At 43.8% G+C, this 15,612-nt stretch overlaps 1 protein-coding gene across 4 annotated transcripts in view; it reads left to right on the top strand.

Annotated features, from left to right (window-relative positions):
* The window catches only part of LOC106584226 (SUN domain-containing ossification factor), an 88,040-nt gene that overhangs the window by 22,685 nt on the left and 49,743 nt on the right, over nucleotides 1-15,612 (top strand). The gene's annotated exons all lie outside the window — the stretch shown is intronic.

Genomic DNA, 15,612 nt, shown 5'->3' on the forward strand with positions numbered 1-15,612 from the left:
ATTCATATAGTCTAACCAGTGTGAATGTCGACTGAATTATTAAATAAGCCCATTTTAATTCTGAATTTCTTAACTCCTCAAAATGCTTTTTGAAAGATAGCTTTTGGTCAATCCAGATGCCCAGATATTTATAAACCGGGACATGATCAATGAGAGCATCATCCAATGTACATATGTGACCGACTGGCTCGATTCGGTCTTACGTAGTGAAAATGTGTTTTTTTACATTGGATAAAGTAGAGACTCGGAGCTAGAAAATGGTATACCTTACACTCCAGTTGAGGAACAATGGGAAAGTAAATCTGCTTTGTAAGTTGATACATTTGTAACCTAACTTTTGAGAAAATGAATCTTGAATGTTTTGGTAAACCTACTGGAGAGCTCCTCTTTGTCTACACCCATGCAACATCGTTCACACCTGCTAAAGCCTTAGCCCCACCCATCTCTTTAAGGACTCACATGTGAGTTCATGTACTTAACAACCAAAGACTAAAGGCTGGTTTATACTACGGGAGTGCCAGAGTGTGATCAGGGAGTTGGTAAACTCAGAGCGCACACTGGTCGAGGAATAGGGGTGATCCTAACAGCAGTCAAGCACCAAGCTAACTGTCTAACGTTGGCTAGCTGGCTAGCTACTTTGACACCAATGAGAGAACAGCACTCTAGCATTCTTTTGCAGTTTTACTTTAGTGTGTTATTGTAAACAGGATGCATGTATTGGATGTTTTTGTATTCTGTTTTCACTCTGTCAATTAGGTTAGTATTGTGGAGTAACTACAATGTTATTGATCTGTCCTCAGTTATGTCCTATCACACTACTTCAGCTTTTCATTTTTTTATTAATTGGTAAAAATGTCTAAACATAATTCCATTTTGACATGGGGTATTATGTGTACAGCAGTGGCACAAAATCTCATTGAAATCAGTTTTAAATACTGGCTGTAACACACAAAGTGGAAAAAGTCAATGGGTGTGAATACTTTCTGAAGGCACTGTATGTATATAAAACTAGGAATAAAGTGACAAACGGTAGCAGCAGCATTTGTGATGAGTCAAAAAGTTTAGTGCAAAAAGGGTCAATGTATATAGTCTGAAGTTATTTGGTGGGTTGCCGGTAGGGATGCACCGATATGACATTTTTGCCCAATACCGATATCCAATATTTTCCAATATATCCAATATTTGTTGCGGTCTTTTAAGCATTCAAATACAGTTAAATAGTTACACACATGGACATAGCGGTCTAAGGCACTGCATCTCAGTGCAAGAGGCGTCACTACAGTCCCTGGTTCAAATCCAGGCTGTATCACATCTGGCCGTGATTGGGAGTGCCATAGAGGGGCGCACAATTGGCCCAGCGTCGTCCGGGTTTGGCCCAGGTAGGCTGTCATTGTAAATAAGAGTTTGTTCTTAACTGACTTGCATAGTTAAATAAAGGTTACACCACACTGACCAGAAAGTTATTTTGTTGGCATTTTACGTATTTCCCATTACCAGTAAAACATAATCAAAACCTATTTATTTCACTTGCTATGCTGTTTTGTTGTTCAGTCTTTTCATTCTCAACCAGGATTTCATCATACATGTCAAGTAGTGAAGTTTCAGCTCGATCTGTCGGTGGCGCCTCTTCTTCGGTGCATGTCCGTTTCCATCTTGTCCAGCTGTGTACGTAACATTTCACGTAAACCCTGTTTCTTGTCTGCATTGAAGTAGCGGTCCTTGTACCTAGCATGGAGCATGGTGGCGACACTGTAAAGAGGCTCAGTGAATGCCACCGAATCGCATGTTCACAGCCTCAAGTACTTTTGTAAGTTTTAACCCCACGGTCTGTCAGCAGTTTTGTTGAGCAGGCGTTTCAATGCATGGACAGAGGGTGTCATGTCTGCTGCAGACGCAGTTGATGAGCTTATTTCTCCAGTCAGTTGTTCGAATGGCGTCAGGAGTGCGTTCATGTTTTCAAACGTTCTCAAATGGCAGCAGCGGTATGAGAACCAGCAGATTCTTGAGCATCCAATACGGCTTTCCTCAGTACAAAATCCTCGTGGACCCACTGTGCTGTCAGACTCATGGGGCTGACATCGCTGGTCCAAATGTCGGTCGTGAACCTAATAGCAGTGACGCCCATAGCAAGTAGCTCATGGATGTGTTTCAACAATACTGTGTAACTCCGGTAGGGCAACATCTGAAAAATGGCGCCTACTTGGTAGTGTGTACCGGTGCTCAACCAGCCGGCGAAAGCCAACATCATCCACGACAGAGAACGTTTGATATTCAAGGGCAATGAATTCCATTATCTTGGCGTTAATGGATTTCGCCTTTTGAGTTGTCTCACTGAAATGTTCTTACTCTTTCAAATGACTGCTCAACTTGAACTTGTTTAATTGTTGGAAGTGTGCACTTGGTATTTTTCTGCTTTTGTTTTGTGTAGCGCTGTATTTTTTTGTGGCGTCATCAACCTACGTTTATATAAACTCAGCAAAAAAAGAAACGTCCTCACTGTCAACTGCGTTTATTTTCAGCAAACTTAACGTGTAAATATTTGTATGAACATAAGATTCAACAACTGAGACATAAACTGAACAAGTTCCACAGACATGTGACTAACAGAAATTGAATGTGTCCCTGAACAAAGGGCGGGAGGGGGTCAAAATCAAAAGTAACAGTCAGTATCTGGTGTGGCCACCAGCTGCATTAAGTACTGCAGTGCATCTCCTCCTCATGGACTGCACCAGATTTGCCAGTTCTTGCTGTGAGATGTTACCCCACTCTTCCACCAAGGCACCTGCAAGTTCCTGGACATTTCTGTTGGAAATGGCCCAAGCCTTCACCCTCCAATCCAAAAGGTCCCAGACGTGCTCAATGGGATTGAGATCCGGGCTCTTCGCTGGCCATGGCAGAACACTGACATTCCTGTCTTGCAGGAAATCACACACAGAACGAGCAGTATGGCTGGTGGCATTGTGGGAGGATGTCTTCCCTGTAACGCACAGCGTTGAGATTGTCTGCAATGACAAGCTCAGACCGATGATGCTGTGACACACTGCCCCAGACCATGACGCACCCTCCAAATCGATCCCCCTCCAGAGTACAGGCCTCGGTGTAACGCTTCTTCCTTTGACGATAAACGTGAATCCGACCGTCACCCCTGGTGAGACAAAACCGCGACTAGTCAGTGAAGAGCACTTTTTGCAAGTCCTGTCTGGTCCAGCGACGGTGGGTTTGTGACCACGTTGTTGTCGGTGATGTCAAATCAAATGTATTTATAAAGCCCTTCTTACATCAGCTGATATCTCAAAGTGCTGTACAGAAACCCAGCCTAAAACCCCAAACGGCAAGCAATGCAGGTGTAGAAGCACAGTGTCTAGGAAAAATTCCCTAGAAAGGCCAGAACCTAGGAAGAAACCTAGAGAGGAACCAGGCTATGAGGGTTTGCCAGTCTTCTGGCTGTCCAGGGTGGAGATTATAACAGAACATGGCCAAGATGTTCATAGATGATCAGCAGGGTCAAATAATAATCACAGTGGTTGTCAAGGGTGCAACAGGTCAGCACCTCAGGAGTAAATGTCAGTTGGCTTTTCATAGCCGATCATTCAGAGTATCTCTACCACTCCTGCTGTCTCTAGAGAGTTGAAAACAGCAGATCTGGGACAGGTAGCACGTCCGGTGAACAGGTCAGGGTTCCATAGCCACAGGCAAAACAGTTGCCGTGCTGCTGCTCCAGTTTCAAGGTGGACTGGGGACAGCAAGGAGACATCAGGCCAGGTAGTCCTGAGGCATGGTCCTAGGGCTCAGGTCCTCCAAGAGAGAGAATTAGAGGGAGCATACTTAAATTCACACAGGACACTGGATAAGACAGGAGAAATACTCCAGATATAACAGACTGACCCTAGCCCCCCGACACATAAACTACTGCAGCATAAATACTGGAGGCTGAGACAGGAGGTATCCCCGGACTGGGCCAAACAGGCAGGGTATAATGTCTAGTGTGGACCAGCCTATTGCGGACAGTCTGAGCACTGATGGAGGGATTGTGCGTTCCTGGTGTAATCTGGGCAGTTGTTGTTGCCATCCTGTACCTGTCCCGCAGGTTTGATGTTCGGATGTACTGATCCAGTGCAGGTGTTACACGTGGTCTGCCACTGTGAGGAAGATCAGCTTTCCGTCCTGTCTCCCTGTAGTTCTGTCTTAGGCGTCTCACAGTACGGACATTGCAATTTATTGCCCTGGCCTCATCTGCAGTCCTCATGCCTCCTTGCAGCATGCCTAAGGCACGTTCACACAGATGAGCAGGGACCCTGGGCGTCTTTCTTTTGGTGTTTTTCAGAGTCAGTAGAAAGGCCTCTTTAGTGTCTTAAGTTTTCATAACTGTGACCTTAATTGCCTACCGTCTGTAAGCTGTTAGTGTCTTAACGACCGTTCCACAGGTACATGTTCATTAATTGTTTCTGGTTCATTGAACAAGCATGGTAAACAGTGTTTAAACCCTTTACAATGAAGATCTGTGAAGTTATTTGGATTTTTACGAATTCTCTTAAAGACAGGGTCCTGAAAAAGGGACGTTTTCTTTTTTTGCTGAGTTTAGGTATGCACGTCTGCTTTTCATCAGTTTTACACATCGGCGTTAAACTAGACATCGGGCCAATGCTGATGTTGTCATTTTTAGCTAATATCTGTCGATTCCGATTGCTCACCAAGTCTTTTTTTTTTCTTCTTTCTTTATATCGTGCATCCCGAGTCGCCGGTTTACCTGGGTGGGGGTTCCTGGGCAAGAAAAGTTTGAGGGCTCAATGTGCTTCTGAAGTAGCTATAATTATTTAGAATTGATATATCTCAATCGGTGCTCCTGGCACTCCTACATTTTTATTTGTAAATTGGGAGCACCAGTGCTACCAATTACTTTCTTTTTTTTAGTTTTTATTTAGAGACCTGCATGGGGGTCATATTGGATAGGCACATTGCCAACAATGAACTTGGTATTAAACATGGGATAATCCGCAAGAGCCCGAAGAACATCTTGTCCATGACATTTAATAACTAATGAACTGCAGATTTCTAAATGAGGCTCTGTCATGGACAGTCATCAATTGTCTGACACACACTGCTGCAGAAAGACTTGTGACTCATATTAGAGTGGAGAGAACACCCACATGTCAGTGTACAGGTAATATCCTGAAACCATGGTTCTGAATTTGTATCAAGTCCACATGCTTGAGCCAGATCTGCCCAACTTTTCTTTTCTTTTTCATTTTTCTCTCCCCAGGCTACCAGTAGTCTTAACAGTGCTGCAGAGAGAGCATCAAATCCTGCTTTATATCCTAATCCCTTTGTTATTCTCATTAGATAAGGCCAATTGTGTAAAGTCATATTTCCCTGTTGCTGAAATACTTTCTCTGTGGTTGGAGTAAAGAGAATTGAGACTCGGAATGTACTGTTTTTGTAGCTCAGCGGTTAAGAGTGTTGTGCCAGTAACTGGTTTGAATCCCCTTGCTGACTAGGTAAAAGTCTGTCTGTGCCCTTGAGCAAGAAACGTAACCTGTTTGCTTCTATAAGTTGCTCTGGGTAAGGGTGTCTGTTAAATTACTAAAATGTCATTGTGGCCTGGTTTAAAGGGAATTTCTGTTCAGTTGTTGCTGCTGCTGAGCATTTTAGTTGCTGCTGAGAAGGCATTAATCCTTCAGATACAGCATGCTTCCTTCTCTTCCTTTCTGTGACCTCATCCCTCTCTCTTCTTCCTGGGGGAAGTTACATCAGAAAGCTTTTATCTGTTGCCATTTAGTTAGTTATGAACACCAACGTTAATCACAACTAATTGTTGTATTTGTTCTCAGGCCCCTTGTAAGTGACCCTGCTTGTTTGTTTACGCGATGTGGTGTTTCGGACAATTAACTGAAACAGTGAAACCACTATATCCTTATTGCTCAGGAGGATATTAATCATGAATATGAGTGCTGGTTCCAACAAGCTTCTGTTCTGGGAATAGCTTGTTAGCTCATGCAAATGAGTCGTAATAAAAACCTGCTGGAACCAGATGAGAGTTAGTGAGTCAGGATATGCGACTCTGAACTCAATCAACTCTGATCACCTGTTTTTGTCATTCCATCCACTGATTTGGTATTACCAGAAAAGGTGTGTTTCTGTGTGACTGTTGTTGTACCAGAGCTATAGAGGCTGGCAGACCTCAGCTGAATGGTTTAACCAGGGAGACTGAGATGGGACTGTGTGTGTGTCTCTGTCGGGTATTGTTTTTGACCAGTGGCTATAGGTCACACAGACCCCCCCCCCCACCCCCCTCTGAGGGTTGGCCAGCCGGGTAGACAGGGTGAGACTGGCCCAGAGTGCCCATTTGGCCCAAAGCCTCCTGCTATATAACCCCAGCGAGTCTCAGAATGACGGAGAGCTTGTCTGTCTGAGTAGATGGGGGTTACGAGGACCATTTAACTTCTTGGTTCATGAAATTGCCTTCTCTTTTTTTCTGCTGTTCTGCAACATGCTGTCTGCCAAGGGTGTTCAAATCCTGCCCTGCAGGTTCACAGACAGACCGTAGGGCTGGTTGAAAACATGTAGAAACTTTACTTGTTTTTCTGAACAATGCGGTTGTCTGCCCCCAAAAAGTATAGGTTAGTGACTAAATTACAGCAGTTATCTTAAAGTGTTCAGCATTCAAATTCAGTACTGTGACAGGCTGACTACACCGCTCGCGTCGCAAAATAAATTTAGAAATCTATATTTTTCAATTATTGCACCCACACTGCTGACCTGTCCCCAAATTAATATAATTGGTTCATAGTTCTTGATATTTTAACCTGCGCGTCGTGATCGCGTTTGGTGTGGGAGGACAAAATACATTTATGCACGATGCCGCACGCACGCAGTCGGTTTGGGTTCCATGTAAGCTAGCAGGATCTTGCTTCCTTGTTTGCGATCCATCACACTCGTGATATCCTGTTGCCTCTGGCTGTTTGTAGTTCCGCAGATTTAAATTGTTTACTCTGTGGTTTGATCATTGTGGGGGTTGTTAGCTTTATGTTTGTAGTAGGACTGTAAACACTCGTACTGGATTTTATAGGGCACTGTTTTCTTTTTACTGTACTTGGTGGGTGTGTGGAGTTTATAGTGAAAGCGGTAGGGTTATGGTTGAGTTTGTAATATATACAGTACCAGTCAAAAGTTTGGACACCTACTCATTTCAGTTTTTCTTTCTCTATTTTCACTATTTTCTTCAATGTAGAATAATGGTGAAGACATCAAAACTTTGAAATAACACATAAGGAGTGATGTAGTAACCAAAAAAGTGTTAAGCAAATCAGTGTCCGAAATTAACTTTTTGGCTCACCTGCCAAGGGTACTGGTAGATGTAAAAAATATATATATATTTTACCGGACAAAATAATAAATAGCTTTTTTTGTGTCACATATACATTCATTTCAGTACATGTCATTGAGATAATATGGTATTATGTTAATTAATACAAGAGGCCAGAGCGAAATTTATTAACAAAAAATGATTTTGTTTAAAAGTTTATTTGTAGAGCACATTTTAAAAATTGTAGTTGACCAAAAGTGCTGTACAGAGTGCAAAAATGCCAAACAGTGGGCACGCAATGAAATAAACAAAACGTATCAGATACAATGAATAAGAGTACATAGAAGTCAAAACAGGGCAACAACAATGGTAAGATACAATTATGAGAAGTGCAGTGGACATAGAACTGGTGCTCTTCTGATACAAAGGGGAAGTAGGTCTACAAATATTTTACTTTCAGTAGAAATACCCTGATAAAATAGAGATTTATCAGATGCTGGGTAATTTTGGCTGTGGCTATATTTAATTTCCCAGCCTGACTACAACAGAGGAATTCTTGAACTCAAAATTCTACTGAAGTATTTGCTATTAAATTTGAAGGTTTACAAAACCTATCAGATGCTTAATCATTTTAATCAACTTAAACTTTATCAGACTCCTCATTCTCTACTGCAATCACCCTCTTTGCACGGTCCATGAAGTCTGGCCTCATGCTCCTGACAGAGTCCTGGTGCCACAGCATCACAGCTTTTATCGGATCATACTTCCTGATTTCTGGAGAGGACAGCTGGACCATAAGGAGATTTGACATTGTATCAGACTTTAGGCTGGACCGCCAATCGTTTTTCACCTGTTTCATGGTATTAAAACCTCTTTCACATTCAGCTGTGGAGGCAGGGAAGGACAGGACCAGGTCAACCAATACCAGCAAATCAAGGCAGGAATGCTGATGGCTCCTGTTGACACAGAACCAGAACATCTTCTGCAGGGACTGGGGCTCTTGGTACATCAGCACCTTCAGGACAGTCCACTGGTCAGGGATCCTTTCAACATGGATGCCCGAGGTCTCCAGGACAGGCTTGAAATGGTCCACCAGGGTTTCCAGTTCAGTGTCACCAACATCTAGAATAACTGCCCTGTAATACCAAACATAAAGTAACCTGCTGCTGCATCTCCTGACTCTGGCCAGTTGGTGAAGCTGACCAGCTTGGTGGAACACAGGACCTCTACACTGGTGTCCTGGAACCTGTCAGTCATACTCTCCACTAGTCTTTCAAACATTTTGTCCTGTGAGATGATGAGGGTCTTGCTGTCGTCTCTGGTCAGTGAAATTCCGTCATATCTGTTGGCCATTGTTGCCTTCATCATGGGCCCTTCTCTGATGATTACAGGCTTATTTTAGCATCCTTTCAGAATTTTCCTTTACAACACACTCTCACTCGCGCTCTCTCTCCCTCTCTTATTGACGTAATCCTTTCTCTTAATTCTCTTAAGGTAAGTATTTCTTATTGCAGCTTAAATAAACATTCCAGGTTTTGTACTTCTTAAGTACTGCCTGTGTTGAGCAGAAGGAGCTGTGGGCTTCTGCTATGGTGATGGTGGACCTCTGCAGACAGGTTGCTCAGGTGTGTTAGTGTGTCATGCAGGAAGCCACAGAAGCGGATAACAACAGCCTCCCTCGCAGTACTGTAGTATTCCTGGCCTTGGCCTGCTGGACACCTCAGACATTTTAGCCATCAGCAGATTGAATCTGAGATACATAAAGAACAAAGGCATACAAATAGACAATTAATTGCTGTCCAAATAAAACTATATTAGATATGACACATTTTATCAGTGCATAAAGCATTGAATCATGATGTTACCAATTGTAACTGTGTTATTTACTGGACATTCCATATTGATGACTTTTAGAGTACTTAACATAGCAATCTAGAGTCACTACCTGTTCCAGGTGCTGGACACGCCCCTGGTAACCTCGCAGGAAGTGGTCCAGTGCACGCAATACGTGTCCTACCCATTGGGTCCCGCCAATTCTGGTGGGCACCAGTGGTGTGTGCTCAAGAGCCTGGAAGCTGTTTACCAGGTTTGCCCTGTTCAGTGGACTGGTGTGGTAGAAGGTGTAGAGTCCACTGAGGTCTTCTACTTTCTGAACCATCACGTTGGACCGGATGGCATCAGAAAAGGTCAGTTCAAGGCGGTGTGCCATACAGTGGATGCCGATGATGTAGGCCCCGTCCCCGTTCAGCCGGCTGACCACACCATTCTTGGCCCCGGTCATCACAGCAGCTCCATCTGTTCCCAGAGTGACCAACTTTCTCCCCCACTCATCACACACTCCCTCCATGATGGCACTGATGGCGTTGCTTATGTGTGCCGCGTCTGCCTTCTCCACCGACTTGATGCCAACAAACTTCGACTCGATCTTGCCCTTGTGACAGAATCTGACATAAACTAACTCCTCTTTCACAGGACTGTCTGTGGAGCCATCTGACATGGAGAGAAATTATGGGTTTTTTCAGATTGTCTCTGTTTCTCTCCACCTCTGCAATATGGTGCATAAACTTTTTGGAATGCTTCTCATTTCTATATGTTGAGCCCACAGCGATTCCTTATTTTATTTTTTTCATCCAAACTGCAAAACATCAAATGAATTCAAGAATAATTAAATATACACTCATGTTATCCAATAGCAGGTGATTGTGCTAAATTAGCCTTCTACGCTTTGTTTACTTAAGGATCAACACTATAAGGCAGGTAAAGTTAATAGTGTCACAATGCTTTAAATGTAAACAGCATCTGGAGACAAACATTAAAATAGAATGTTGCAGAGCCATAGGAAAGCATGGAGATCCGTGTCGGCATCAGTAGGCCTATCATTTTATGGTATTTATACACTATTTGGAGGTGAACCAAAGCTTATCAAGAGCTGAGAAATAACCTACAATACTGGACCACGTCTGCTAAATAGACTTGAAAAAACTAGCTACAAAATCCTAGTCTAGCTACAAGAGTAACAACATTTTCACTTACTCGCACAGCCACTCGAAATCAGAAAATGGTCTCGCCTTCTTGCCAATGGCATGTACTGTCCTAAACAGTTTCTTCCTGCTGGTCTGCTCTGACATTGCCATTAGCGCCGTCACAGAGGGTGTCGAGGGGAGGCTCCGATTTGTCTACGTGTCTGTGTCCTGGGCTCAATGTGTCGCTGTGTTCATGGTCACGAATGTTCTCCAGCTTCATCGTTTTATTTCCCATGACAAATGAGTTGTTTCTGCTTTTATTTTTAGCATACTGGTGACACACAGATGCACTCATCGCCACAGCCTCAGCATCATACTGTAGCCAGCCTCTTGAAACTCCTTTTATCTCCAAACCTCCGTTTCTCTCACAACTTTGTTTTTCATGTGATTCGTCCTCCTTCGAGGTCGGTTGGCTTACTCCAGGTAAATGTCGTCACATAACAGCTATTTAATGAACGGTAGCTAGCAGCAGACCCGTGGCAAGTGAGCGTTGTCGAGTAGCTGATGTCCCGTACGGTAAAAAGTGCTGCGAAACTAGGAGCACTAGACTGTCTGTGGCTGGCAAACATGAGTAATTTCCTCCGAGCCATCATGCCAGATATTTTATTACATGGTACAAGCAAATCAAAATATAATTTAAATGTGAGATTCTTCGAAGTAGCCACTCTTTTCCTTGATGACAGCATTGCATACTCTTGACATTCTCTCAACCAGCTTCATGAGGTAGTCACCTGGAATGAATTTCAATTAACAGGTGTGCCTTGTTAAACGTTCATTTGTGGAATTCCTTTCCTTCTTAATGCATTTGAGCCAATCAGTTGAGTTGTGACAAGGTAGGGGTGGTATACAGAAGATAGCCCTATTTGGTAAAAGACCAAGTCCATATTATGGCAAGAACAGCTCAAATAAACAAACAATGAGAAATGACAGTCATTACTTTAAGACATGAAGGTCAGTCAATCCGGAAACTTTCAAGCACTTTGAAAGTTTCTTCAAGTGCAGTCGCAAAAACCATCAAGTACTATGATGAAACTGGCTCTCATGAGGACCTCCACAGGAAAGGAAGACCCAGAGTTACCTCTGCTGCAGAGGATACGTTCATTAGAGTTACCAGACTCAGAAATTACAGCCCAAATAAATGCTTCAGAGTTCAAGTAAGATGCATCTCAACATCAACTGTTCAGGGGAGCCTGCGTGAATCAGGCCTTCATGGTCGAATTGCCGCAAATAAACCACTACTAAAGGAAACCAATAAGAAGAAGAGACTTGCTTGGGCCAGGAAACATGATTAATGGACATTAGACCGGTTTGGTCTGAAGAGTCCAAATGTGAGATTTTTGGTTCCAACCGCTGTCTTTGTGAGATTCCGAGTAGGTGAATGGATGATCTCCACATGTGTGGTTCCCACCATGATGCATGGAGGTGGTGTGGGGGTGCTTTGCTGGTGACACTGTCTGTGATTTTTATTTAGAATTCAAGGCACACTTAACCAGAATGGCTACCACAGCCATCTGCAACAATCTGGTTTGTGCTTAGTGGGACTATCATTTGTTTTTCAAAAGGACAATGACCTAACACACCTCCAGGCTGTGCAAGGGATATTTGACCAAGAAGCATAGTGGTGGAGTGCTGCATCAGATGACCTGGCCTCCACAATCACCCAACCTGGTTTGGGATAAGTTGGACCGCAGAGTGAAGGAAAAGCAGCCCAACAAGTGCTTAGCAAATGTGGGAACTCCTTCAAGACTTGGAAAAGCATTCCAGGTGACCACCTCGTGAAGCTGGTTGAGAGAATGCAAAGCTGTCATCAAGGCAAAGGGTGGCTACTTTTAAGAATATAAAATATATTTTGATGTAACACTTTTTTGGTTACTACATTATTCCATATGTGTTATTTCATCGTTTTGATGTCTTCACTATTATTCTACAGTGTAGAAAATAGTAAAAATAAAGAAAAACCCTTGAATGTTTTTGACTGGTACTGTATATGGTAAGGAAGAGTAGTGTTCTGGTGAGACGAGGGTGTGTGGGTGAAAAGCACATGGAAGTTTTGAGGGATTGATTTTTTAAATTTAACCTTTTATTTAACTAGACTTTCTCCCAGCGACTGCCGCCTTTTCTCTCGTCTTTTTCTCACTGTATAAACTCTGAGCTGTTTTTCTCTCCTATCCTACTGCACTCCTCCTCTCAGCACTTAGACTGTTTACCACAGCTAGCTCTAAACCAGCCACTCTCTCATCCGTGTGTCTTTCCCTGTGTGCATGCATGTCTGATATCCGAGTGGGCTGTGTGTAGGAGGGAGATCTCCACCGGCACTGCAGTATCAATGTTCTTTCTGTACATTGTGTACTTTTATCTAATGTTTAGAGGACACACACACACACACACACACACACACACACACACACACACACACACACACACACACACACACACACACACAACCGTCCAGTCATCTCATCCTGCTTCCTTATCGCTTCTAAAGATATCTGTATATTTATACTGTACATGTTAGTTGATATACAAATACCATTAGTCACCCACCCTTCCCTGAAGCTGTTGAAGCACTGTCCACATTAAATACACAGCTATAGGCCTGTCTATCGATCCATCGAAGAGATTATACACAAGTCTTTCTCTCGCTCTCTCTTTTACCTCATCAGCTCGGGGATTCCATCCAGCAACCTTTCGGTTACTGGCCCAATTCTCTAACGACTAGGCTACCTGGCGCCCCAAGGCTACCTGCTTCCCCAGTAGAAGGTCAACTTTTCTGTAGTAGATGTACGCTGTGTATAGTACAGTTAAATATTGTAGTATGGTATACAATATAGACCTCGCTCTCTGTATAGAGGATCTGAGTGTTTTTATGAGTTATTGTTCCCCTGCTGTGCACACTGATGGACGGGGACACACTGGATTTTCCTATCAGCTCTCATTAGATCACATGACTGCATCGGTCCGACTGTCTCCGAGCGAGACAGCACTCCGGAGCGACGTTCCCGATGCTGCATTCCCATGGCCTTTGATCCCTGTCTGGCACCGCTGCACCGCTTTCCGCTGTCACATTCACCTAGTGTGTGTGTGTGTGTGTGTGTGTGTGTGTGTGTGTGTGTGTGTGTGTGTTTGAGGTGAGCACAGTGCGGATGCGCGTGATGTAGCTTAATTGGCTTGCAAAGTTGGCAATGTGCCTGACAAGTTGTCTGAGTGAGAACGCATTGTATAAGCACTTTGTGACAACTGCTAATGTAAAAAGTAAATTAGATTGATTGTTCTTTACGGCAACAACCTTGGCAAGTGAAGAATCAAGGAGAGGAGATGGGGAGAGAGAGAGAAGGGTTGTGCCAATCAATTCATTAGAGGTTAGGTGACCATGACAGTAAGGACTTGAGCGACGACAAATGGGTTAACAAACACCGGGTTAACCCTCCTACCTGAGTAACCTGACAATAGATACTTTCCCAATCCCTTCAAATACGTCCCAGTCTCCCATCCCTAATTCATTGATTGGAAGAGTTCTTTTCTGCCGCCATGGTGTTTACAATACGGAGCTGATAAGAGCAGTTGCTGTTGATAAGAGTTTGCCAACCACAGGTTTGTTTCCACTCATGTTGGTACCCAGGACAGCAGGCCATGACAGAGTTGCAGGCTTACGTGCTGTGTGCCCGTGTCACAGCAGCTGGTAATGGCAGAGGCTGACCGAGATGTGGACGTCTTCTTGCACGTTCAAAGCTGTTCTTTGTTTTTTGTCTGTCAAATAAAATCAAATTTTATTTGTCACGCGCTGAATACAACAAGTGTGGACTTGACCGTGAAATGCTTACTTACGAGCCCTTTCCCAACAATGCAATTAAAAATAAAGAAAATTAACAAATAGATAAAGAAAATAGTAACACCAATAAAATAACAATACCGAGGCTATATACAAGGACTACCAGTACTGAGTCAGTGTACTGGGGTATGAGGTAGTTGGGGGGGATAGATTGAGGTAATATGTACACGTAGGTTTGGTTAGGTGATTTAATTGAAGTACTATATACATGTAGGTAGGGGCTGAACAGCAGAAAGTCCGGCTAGCCGTTTTAATAAACTGTTTGGCAGTCTTATGGCTTTGGGTTAGAAGCTGCTCAGAAGCCTCTAGTCCCAGGTGCTTCGGTACCGCTTGTCGTGTGGTATCAGAGAACAGACTGACTTGTTTGACCATTTTTAGGGCTGTTCTGACACTGCCTGGTATAGAGGTCCTGGATGACAGGGAGCTTGGCCCCAGTGATGTACTGGGCTGTACGCACTACTTTCTGTAGTGCCTTGCGGTCGCAGGCCGAGCATTTGCCATACCAAGCGGCGATGCAGCTAGTCAGGATGCTCTCAATGGTGCAGATGTAGAACTTTGTAAGGCCATGAGGGCCCATGCCAAATCTTTTCAGTCTCCTGAGAGCGAATAGGCTTTGCCGTGCCCTCTTGGACTGTGTTGGTGTGTTTGGACCATGATCGGTCTTTAGTGACGTGGACACCCGAGGAACTTGAAGCTCTTGACCGTTTCCACTACAGTCCTGATTATGGGAATGGGGGTGTGCTCGGCCCTCTGTTTCCAGTAGTCCACGATCAGCTCCTTTTGTCTTGCTGACGTTGAGGGAGAGGTTGTTGTCCTGACACCACATTGCCAGCCCTCAGCCTACAGGGAGGTGGTCAGTCTCGTCATCTGTGATCAGGCTTACCGCCATTGTGTCTTCAGCAAACTTAATGATGGTGTTGTGGCCACACAGTCGTGGGTGAACAGGGGGGACCTGTGTTGAGGGTCAGCAGGCGGATGTGTTGTTGCCTACCTTCCCCACCTGGGGGCGGTACGTCAGAAAGTACAGTTGAAGAGGAATGTGTTTAGTCCCAGGGTCCTTACTTTAGTGATGAGCTTAGAGGGCACTATGGTGTTGAACGCTGAGCTTTAGTCAATGAACAGCATTCTCACGTAGGTGTATGAAATGTATTCATTCACTACTGTAAGTCGCTCTGGATAAGAGCGTCTGCTAAATGACTAAAATGTGTTCCTTTTGTCCAGATGGAAAAGGGCAGTGTGGAATGCAATAGAGATTGGGTCATCTGTGGATCTGTTGGGGCGGTATGCGAATTGGAGTGGGTCCAGGGAGTCTGGGATTATTTATTTATTTAACCTTTTTATTTTAACAGGGAAAACACATATATATATATAGAGACCTAGGTCTCCTTTCCAAATATGCCCTGTATATACAACATAAATATACACATTATACCCAAACAGACAGTATACACATTCAA

This window comes from Salmo salar, chromosome 23, assembly GCF_965601325.2.
Source record: "Salmo salar chromosome 23, fSalSal1, whole genome shotgun sequence".
NCBI lineage: Eukaryota > Metazoa > Chordata > Actinopteri > Salmoniformes > Salmonidae > Salmo > Salmo salar.